We start from the raw sequence: 7,752 nt of genomic DNA on the forward strand, positions 1-7,752 counted from the left end.
TTTTCATAAATTCATTCTTTTTAATAACTAAGTAGTACTCCGTTGTGTAAATGTACCACATTTTCTGTACCTATTCCTCTGTTGAGGGACATCTGGGTTCTTTCCGGTTTCTGACTATTATAAATGAGGCTGCTATGAACATAGTGCATCATGTGTCCTTCTTACTGGTTGGAACATCTTCTGGATATATGCCCAGGAGAGGTATTGCGGGATCCTCTGGTAGTACTACATCCAATTTTCTGAGGAACTGCCAGACTGATTTCCAGAGTAGTTGTACAAGCTTGCAATCCCACCCACAATGGAGGAGTGTTCCTCTTTCTCCACATCCTCACCAGCATCTGCTGTCACCTGAATTTTTGATCTTAGCCATTCTGACTGGTGTGAGGTAGAATCTCAGGGTTATTTTGATTTGCAATTCCCTGATGTTTAAGGATGCTGAACATTTTTTCAGGTGCTTCTCAGCCATTCAGTATTCCTCAGGTGAGAATTCTTTGTTTAGCTCTGAGCACCATTTTTAATGGGGTTATTTGATTTTCTGGAGTCCACCTTCTTGAGTTCTTTATATATATTGGATATTAGTCCCCTATGTGATTTAGGATTGGTAAAGATCCTTTCCCAAACCTTTGGTGGCCTTTTTGTCTTGTTGACAGTGTCTTTTGCCTTACAGAAGTTTTGCAATTTTATGAAGTCCCATTTGTTGATTCTCGATCTTACAGCACAAGTCATTGCTCTTCTATTCAGGAATTTTTCACATGTGCTCATAACTTCGAGGCTTTTCTCCACTTTCTCCTCTTCAGTGTCACTGGTTTTATGTGGAGTTCCATGATCCACTTAGATTTGACCTGAGTACAAGGAGATAAGAAAGGATCAATTCGGGCTGGTGAGATGGCTCAGTGGGTAAGAGCACCCGACTGCTCTTCCAAAGGTCCAGAGTTCAAATCCCAGTAACCACATGGTGGCTCACAACCATCTGTAATGAGATCTGGCGTCCTCTTCTGGAGGGTCTGAAGACAGCTACAGTGTACTTACATATAATAAATAAATCTTAAAAAAAAAAAAGAAAGGATCAATTCACATTCTTCTACATGATAACTACCAGTTGTGTCAGTACCATTTGTTGAAAATGCTGTCTTTTATCCACTGGATGATATTTAGCTCCCTTGTCAAAGATCAAGTGACCATAGGTGTGTGGGCTTAATTCTGGGTCTTCAATTCTATTCCATTGGTCTACTTGTCTGTCACTATACCAGTACCATGCAGTTTTTATCACAATTGCTCTGTAGTACAGCTTTAGGTCAGGTGTGGTGATTCCAACAGAGGTTCTTTTATCATTGAGAAAAATTTTTGCTATCCTAGGTTTTTTGTTATTCTATATAAATTTGCAAATTGCCCTTTCTAACTCAGTGAAGAATTGAGTTGGAATTTTGTTGGGGATTGCATTGAATCTGTAGATTTCTTTTTGCTTCTGAGATCTTCTTTGATTTCTTTATTCAGAGACTTGAAGTTCTTATCATACAGATCTTTCACTTCTTTAGTTAGAATCATACCAAGGTATTTTATATTATTTGTGACTATTGTGAAGGGTGTTGTTTCCCTAATTTCTTTCTCAGCCTGTTTATTCTTTGTGTAGAGAAACCCCATTGAATTGTTTGAGTTAATGTTATATCCAGCTAATTAATGGAAGCTGTTTATCAGGTTTAGGAGTTCTCTGGTGGAATTTTTAGAGTCACTTATATATACTACCATATCATCTGCAAATATTAATATTTTGACTTCTTCCTTTCCAATTTATATCCCCTTGATCTCCTTTTGTTGTAGAATTGCTCCGGCTAGGACTTCAAGTACTATATTGAATAGGTAGGGAGAAAGTGGGCAGCCTTGTCTAGTCCCTGACTTTAGGGGGATTGCTTCCAGCTTCTCACCAGTTACTTTGATGTTGGCTATTGGTTTGCTGTAGATTGCTTTTATCACGTTTAGGTATGGGCCTTGAATTCCTGATCTTTCCAAGACTTTTATCATGAATGGGTGTTGGATTTTGTCAAATGCTTTCTCATCATCTAACAAGATGACCATGTGGTTTTTGTCTTTGAGTTTGTTTATATATTGGATTACATTGATGGATTTCCATATATTAAACCATCCCTGCATCCCTGGAATGAAACCTACTTGGTCAGGATGGATGACTGTTTTGACTGATTCTTGGATTTGGTTAGTGAGAATTTTACTGAATATTTTTGCATTGATATTCATAAGGAAAATTGGTCTGAAGTTCTCTATCTTTGTTGGGTCTTTCTGTGGTTTAGGTATCAGATTAATTGTGGCTTCATAGAATGAATTGGGTAGAGTACCTTCAGTTTCCATTTTGTGGAATTGTTTGTGAAGAACTGGAATTAGATGTTCTTTGAAGGTCTGATAGAACTCTGCACTAAACCCATCTGGTCCTGGGCTTTTTTTGGTTGGGAGACTATTAATGACTGCTTTGGCGGATATAGTACTATTTAGCTCATTAACCTGATACTGATTTAACTTTGGTACTGGTTATCTGTCTAGAAATTTGTCCATTTCATCCAGGTTTTCCAGTTTAGTTGAGTAGCCTTTTGTAATAGGATCTGATGGTGTTTTGAGTTTCTTCAGGATCTGTTGTTATATCTCCCTTTTCATTTCTGATTTTGTGAATTAGGATACTGTCCCTGTGCCCCCTAGTGAGTCTGGCAAAGGGTTTATCTATCTTGTTGATTTTCTCAAAGAACCAGCTCCTCCTTTGGTTAATTCTTTGAATAGTTCTTCTTGTTTCCACTTGGTTGATTTTGCCCTGAGTTTGATTATTTCCTGCAGTCTGCTCCTCTTGGGTGAATTTGCTTCCTTTTGTTCTAGAGCTTTTAGGTGTGTTATCAAGCTGCTACTGTGTGCTCTTTCTAGTTTCCTTTTGGAGGCCCTCAGAGCTATGAGTTTTCCTCTTAGAAACACTTTTTATTGTGTCCCATAGTTTGTGTATATTGAGGCTTCATTTTCATTAAACTCTAAAAAGTCTTTAATTTCTTTCTTTATTCCTTCCTTGATCAATGGATCATGAGTAGAGTGTTGTTCAGTTTCCATGTGAATGTTGGCTTTCTATTATTTGTGTTGTTATTGAAGATTAGCCTTAGTCTGTGGTGATCTGATAGGATGCATGGGACAATTTCAATATTTTTGTACCTGTTGAGCCTGTTTTGTGACCAATTATATGGTCAATTTTGGAGAAGGTACCATGAGGTGCTGAGAAGAAGATATACCCTTTTGTTTTAGGATAAAAAGTTCTGTAGATATCTGTTAAATCCATTTGTTTCATAACTTCTGTTAGTTTCATTGCATCCCTGTTTAGTTTCTGTTTCCACGATCTGTCCATTGAGGAAAGTGGGGTGTTGAAGTCTCCCACTATTATTGTGTGAGGTGCAATGTGTGCTTTGAGCTTTACTAAAGTTTCTTTAAGGAGTGTGGCTGCCCTTGCATTTGGAGCATATTTATTCAGAATTGACAGTTCCTCTTGGAAGATTTTACCTTTGATGTGTATGACGTGCCCCTCCTTGTCTTTTTTGATAACTTTGGGTTGGAAAATGATTTCATTCGATATTAGAATGGCTACTCCAGCTTGTTTCTTCAGACTGTTTGCTTGGAAAATTGTTTTCCAGCCTTTCACTCTGAGTTAGTGTCTGCCTTTTTCCCTGAGATGGGTTTCCTGTAAGCAGCAGAATGTTGGGTCCTGTTTGTGTAGCCAGTCTGTTAGTCTATATCTTTTTATTGGGGAATTGAGTCCATTGATATTAAGAGATATTAAGGAAAAGTAATTGTTGCTTCCTATTATTTTTGTTGTTAGAGTTGGCATTCTGTTCTTGTGGCTGTTTTCTTCTAGTTTTGATGAAGGATTACTTTCTTGTTTTTTCTAGGGCATGATTTCTGTCCTTGTATTGGTTTTTTTCTTTTATTATACTTTGAAGGGCTGGATTAGTGAAAAGATATTGTGTAAATTTGGTTTTGTCCTAGAATACTTTGGTTTCTCCATCTATGGTTATTGGGAGTTTGGCTGGGTATAGTAGCCTGGGCTGGCATTTGTGTTCTCTTGTTGTCTGTATAACATCTATCCAGGATCTTCTGGCTTTTATAGTCTCTGGTGAGAAGTCTTGTGTAATTCTAATAGGCCCACCTTTATATGTTACTTCACATTTTTCCTTTACTGCTCTTAATAGTCTATCTTTATTTAATGCATTTGTTGTTCTGATTATTATGTGTCATGAGGAATTCCTGTTCTGGTCCAGTCTATTTGTTCATGGGCATCTCTTTCTTTAGGTTTGGGACGTTTTCTTCTATAATTTTGTTGAAGATATTTGCTGGTCCTTTAAGTTGAAATTCTTTATTCTCATCTACTCCTATTATCCATAGGTTTGGTCTTCTCATTGTTTCCTGGATTTCCTGGATGTTTTGAGTTAGGATCTTTTTGCATTTTGCATTTTCTTTGATTGTTGTGCCCATGTTCTCTATAGAATCTTCTGCACCTGAGATTCTCTCTTCGATCTCTAGTATTCTGTTGCTGATGCTCGTATCTATGGTTCCAGATTTCTTTCCTAGGGGTTCTATCTCCAGCGTTGTCTCACTTTGGGGTTTCTTTATTGTATCTACTTCCCTTTTTAGGTCTTGGATTATTTTATTCAATTCCATCACCTGTTTGGTCATGTTCTCCTGCAATTCTTTAAGGGATTTTTGTGCTTCCTCTTTAAGGTCTTCTACCTGTTTAGCAGTGTTCTCCTGTATTTCTTTAAATGATTTATTAAAGTCCTTCTTGGTGTCCTCTACCATCATTATGAGATATGCTTTTAAATCCGAGTCTAGCTTTTTGGGTGTGTTGGGGTATCCAGGACTAGCTGAGGTGGGTGTGCTGGGTTCTGATGATAGTGAGTGGTCTTGGTTTCTGTTAGTAAGATTCTTACATTTCCTTTCGCCATCTGGTATTCTCTGCAGTTAGTTGTTATAGTGGTCTTTGGTTGGAGCTTGTTCCTCCTGTGATTCTGTTAGCCTCTGTCAGCACATCGGGGAGACTAGCTCTCTCCTGAGTTTCACTGGTCAGAGTACTCACTACATGCAAGCTCTCCTCTTGCAGGGAAGGTGCACAGATATCTGGCATTTGGACCTGACCCCTGGCTGAAGATGTAGGCACAGAACAAGGCCTGTCCCAGAAACTGTGTCACTTCTGTCTGTCCCAGAAGCTGTGTAGCTTCTGTAGCCTGCACTCTCATCTGCATAGACTAGTCTCTGAGAGATCCAAAACCAGAGATAGCTCCCCCAGGTGCTCTGGCATAGCACTCCCGGGCAGGGTGAACACCTCTCCTCTGGCAGGGAAGGTGCCCGGCTGTCTGAAGCCCAAATCAGGGTCTGGCCCAGAAGCTGTGTCACTTCCTCCTATTGCAGAAGCTCTGTAGCTTCTGTAGTCCACACTCTCACCTGCGCAGACTAGTCTCTGAGGGATCTGGGAACCAAGATGTCTCCCCCAGGTGTTCTATACCTACTTTTTAAATGTCTCCTCTTTTTAGTCCATAACTGTATCCATTTGAACATCACTTCACATATTTTATTTATTCTTGTGGTCCTGATGTATAACTGGTAAGCTAGGAAATACTGCAAATACTCAATATTTGTTGTTTCTTAAAGATTTGTACTTTGTATGATATATATTTTTTGTCCACAATCCAAGGTCCCTGATAATATTTTTCTGTAGCACATTCATAATAGTCTCTATTTAAATTGTTCCCCAATTTTCTATGACATTCTTGGATACCTCCTTAATAGTGTTTGTGTGTGGGGGTATATGTTATTTACTTTAGACTGCTATCTTACCTATGGACAAACAACTTAGACATGCATACTCTTGAAAGAGTATTGGGCTTACAATCACTCACTGCTTTATAGTTTTAATTCATAGCAATTCCATATATACTTGACACACTCTTTAAAGTAATTTGATCTTCACAAAGACTACACATGTTTATATTTAATTATAGCCAGAACTTATATATTTATGTGTTTAATATAAAATTGAAGAACTTTTGATTAAGGAACAAAAGTATAATCTGGTGAAAAAGCAAGTATAATTTATTTAGTAAAAGGTCATGTGATCCTGATATGGAAAATACCTGTTTTTTTAATGAATGCATGGTAGATTTACTGATGAAACAGTAAAAGTTGACACCCCTCACCGCTCCCCCCCCCACATACACAAATATACTACCAAACAGAAGTAAGGCCAAGAAATTGGGAACAAAAATAAAATGTAATGAAGTAAATTTAAAATGAATATAAAGTAAGTAAATTTAAAGTAATAACACCAATAATTATAATAAGCATAACTTACTACACTCAGAGGTTTATGAACTAAATACAAATAGTGAACTCTATGTTACCCATAAATGATATTCACTAAACATGAAGTAAAAATAGTCTAAGGTAAAAACATGAGATTGTAATGTTATCTATACACACAGACGTATAAAAATTTAGTTATGAGTAACTAATATCATATATTAAAGTCTAGAATTCAAAGTATAAAATATATTAAGAATTTATGGGCAGTCAAGATTGCTCATCAGGTCAAGTTGTTTATTGCAAAAGTATAAGGGCTGAATTCAATTCCCAATTTTGACATAAGTAACTATTATTGGCCATAAACCCAGTACAGTGAGGGTGTAAGTATGCATATTGTACACAAATGTATATACCACTTATATATACATAAACTATTTTTAAAAAGAATAGAGTGACTTGGGTTCCTTCCAATCAGTGCCAGTGCTGGGCCAACTTGGACCCCAACTAAGTAGACAGTCCCACAGTCCCCAGAGGACTCTCTACCCACCAAGGTGCCCTAGAATGCCCAGGATCTTAGGATTACTCATCATTGGAACATAGCATGTTCCAACAAAACTGGGAGTGCCTGAGGCACAGACACAGGAATTCTACCTGACCAGTAGCTCAGATTCCTTCAGGTCAGTGCTGGTGTACCTTGGTTTCGAACTAATCAGACAGCCCCATGGCCCACAGAGACAGCACCACTTCCAGGCATTCTAACATTCCCATGATCCGAGGATCCCAAGATCCCATAAGCTTGGTCAAACCAGGATCTGAGGGTCTCAGCAGAAGCTTGACTGCCAAGAACTCTGACATTCCCAGAGTCTCAGCATCACAGGATCCCAGAATCCCAGAATCACAAAGAAAGCTGAATTCTGAGAAGCTCTGACTCAACTGGGATTACAGGAAGGACAGGCACCAATCAGATATATGGAGGGAAGGGAGCACTTGAGATAACCATATGGCAGGAGGCAAACATAAGAACAGAAGTAACAGAAACCAAGATTACTTGGCATCTCAGAACACAACTCTCCCACCATAGGAAGTCCTGAATATACCATCACACAAGAAAAGCAAAATATGTATCTAAAGTCACTTCTCATGATGATTATGGAGGACTAAATAACTCCCCTAAAGAAGAACAAGAAAACACATTCAAACAAGTGAAAGAAATGAACAAAACCATCCAGGATCTAAAAATGGAAGTTGAAATGATTAAGAAATCATAAAGGGAGACAACTCTGGAAATAGAAAACATAGGAAAGAAGTCAGGAGCTATAGATGTAAGAAAAAAAAAAGAATACAAGAGATAGATAGAAAAGAGAATTTCAGGTGCAGAAGATACCATAGAAAACATTGACACAACAATCAAAGAAAATGCAA

This window comes from Mus caroli, unplaced genomic scaffold (genome assembly GCF_978045245.1).
Source record: "Mus caroli unplaced genomic scaffold, Mus_caroli_1 scaffold_6, whole genome shotgun sequence".
Taxonomy (NCBI): domain Eukaryota; kingdom Metazoa; phylum Chordata; class Mammalia; order Rodentia; family Muridae; genus Mus; species Mus caroli.